Raw genomic sequence first — 3,082 nt, 5'->3', positions numbered from 1 at the left:
CCAGCAAGGAAGATCAAGTGACCAATTCTTTGTCTCTTCATTTATTCAACTAACATTTACCAATACTTATTTCTGCTGTGTGCCAGGCCGATGCCAGGAGGTGGAGGCACTGCAGGGAGTGAGACTGTCACAGAAGTCCCTATCCTCATGGAGCCGTCCTTCTGACAAAAGTCAAAGGCAGCACACACAGCTGTAGACCAGCACTCGGGATGGCCATGAGGCACCATGTTACAGATCCTCTGACTGTGGGAAGGTCAGGCGGAAGCAATGAAGGTGACAAGCTGCACCCAGGGCTGTGGCAGGAGGAATGCAGAGATGGTCAGAGTATTAAAGGAGACAGAAGTACCTTCAGGGTTGTGTCAGCAGACAACGCCCTGTTCAGGAAGATGGAGACTCTTTTCGCTCGTTATGATCACCCTGCAGGTGTCTGGAATCCTGGTGGACTGGAAGGCCAGCTCCCAGACAAATGGAAATAACTGCTAAGAGACGGAGGAAGAAACAAGTGAAAAGGAAGGCAAATCGGAGCAGCGTTGCTAAGGGAGTGAGTGCAAGCCTGACGAGGCGTTTGCAGTTCTCCTCCCTGTAATCCTGGAAGCTGTGATTTCCTTCGCTTTTAGAATTGAGCCCCAAGGGCAGTGCAATTGAAAATGATAGCAGGATAGTGTAATGTTTCCTTTGAACCTCGCAAGTGGGAATGATTTAGGAAGTGGCTTCTGTTACAAATGCCCACATAAACCTCTAGGGCTCCCTCATAGGGCTCACATTTCAAACGGCTGTGTTCTCTTCACATCCCAGGAAAGCTGCTTTGCGTGGGGGAATTGATCATGAAACTGCAAGGATAGACTAGGGGAGGAGACTTACGTGGTTAGATCACTTACAAATTACTGTACGTATTCACTGAAAAACGGATTGGCACAAATACTGTCTGAAATGCAACAGGGGCGATTGCATACATCAGCTTCCTGGTGTAAGATTTTTTTGGTGTCGCATGACTGTGGAAAGATTGTGAATGTACACACGTAGGCTTTTATCCGCGGCGATGTCATGAGATTTAAAAGCCAAGGAACCCAAATCATGGGGCTGGGTCCAAGGTGGACTCTTGCACCGTCTCCACGAATCATTAAATCCTTCTGGACGCTGGTCCTCGTCTGCACGTTCCAGCAGCCACTCTCTATGGCACCTGAGATGCCCCTCCAACAATAAATGCCATGGTTTTTCTCCTCCTCTGGGTGTGGGTTACGCAGCTTGAACTAATGTCATAGACAGAGGAAAAAAAAAAAACAACCAGCAAATGTTTTGTTGAGACAGAAAGATAAGTGAGATTGGTTTGGAAAACTATGAAGTTCTAGGCAAATGCTGCGTTCTTATTGCTGATGTTATAACTTTTGTCAAATATTTGATTGATTCCTCTTTAGTTTCTTAAATATCTTATGAGATAATAATAAGGCTAATAGACAATAGGCAGAGAAAATGTTGAACTCTGCAAGCAAACAGCAGAAATTTGTTGTCTCTGTTCTGGAGGAAGAAAATCCGAGATGCAGGTGTTGGCAGCGGCGGTTTCTCCAGAGGCCCTTCTTCTCCTTGGCTGTGGGCGGCTGTCGTCGTCTCCCTGTGTCTTCACACGGTCGTCCCTCTGTGCATGTCTGTGTCCTCATCTCCTCTTCTTATAAGGACACCAGTCATATTAGATTGAGGCCTACCTCAATGACCTCATTTTAACTGAATTCCTTTTTCAAAGGTCCCGTCTCCAAATATAGTCACATTCTGGGGTGCCAAGGGTTAGGACTTCAACATAGGAATTTGGGGCGACACAATTCGGCCCATAATAGTTATTGAATCAGAAAATTTTCAGTTAGGAAATAAATTATTTTTTACAGCCTTGTTGAAGTGTAACTGACATGCCGTAGACTGTGCGTGTTTAACGTGCACAACTTGATGACACGTGCGCACCTGTGACACCGTCACACAAATCAAGCTCATGAACTCCAAAAGTTTTCCTGTGCCCTTTTCAAATACATGCCTCACCTCCCCAGTGCCCCTGTTGCAAATAACTGCTAATCTGCTTTATGTCACTAGGTTACTTTGCATTTTCTAGAACTTTTTAGAAATGGAATCATATATTATGTACTCTTTTTTTTTTTTCTGGCTTCTTTCAGTCATAATCATTTTGAAATTTATTCATATTGTTTTGTGCCATCAATAGTTTACCCCTTTTTATTGCTGAGTAGTATTTCATTATATGGATATACAACAATTTATCCATTCACTTGTTGATGAACATTTGGGTCTTTCCAGTTTTTGGCTATTCTGAATAAATCTGCCATGACACTGGTGTGTAAGAATTTGTGTGGACCCATGCTTTTGTTCCTCTTGAGCAAATACCCAGGCATGGAATAACTGGGTCACATGGGGATGTGTGTTTAACTTTTTTAGAACCTGCCAAACTGTTTCCCAAAGGGGTTGTACTATTTTACCCTCCATCAGCAGTGTAAGAGCATTCCTTTGCTCCACATATTCACAACCTCCTGGTATGGTCAATCTTTTTAAATTTTAGCTATTCCAGTGTGCGTGTTGTGGTATCTCATTGTGCTTTTTTCCCCATTTTTTGTTTTTTTTTGAGGAAGATTAGCCCTGAGCTAACTACTGCCAGTCCTCCTCTTTTTGCTGAGGAAGCCTGGCCCTGAGCTAACATCCGTGCCCATCTTCCTCTACTTTATACGTGGGACGCCTACCACAGCATGGCGTGCCAAGCGGTGCCATGTCCGCACCCGGGATCCGAACCAGCGAACCCCGGGTGGCAGAGAAGCGGAACGTGCGAACTTAACTGCTGCGCCACCGGGCCGGCCCCTCTCCATTTTTTTAAGACTTTATTTTTTTAGAGCAGTTCTAGGTTTACAACAAAATTGAGAGGGAAGTACAGAGATTTTCCATATGCCCTCTGCCCCCACACATGCATAGCCTCTCCCATTATCAACATCACTCATCAGAATAGTACATATTTTACCAAAGATGAACATACATTGACACACCATTATCACCCAAAGTCCATAGTTTATATTAGGATTCACTCTTGGTGTTGTAC

This window comes from Equus quagga, chromosome 9, assembly GCF_021613505.1.
Source record: "Equus quagga isolate Etosha38 chromosome 9, UCLA_HA_Equagga_1.0, whole genome shotgun sequence".
Classification (NCBI taxonomy): Eukaryota; Metazoa; Chordata; class Mammalia; order Perissodactyla; family Equidae; genus Equus; species Equus quagga.
Note: the sequence above shows the minus strand (reverse complement) of the source record.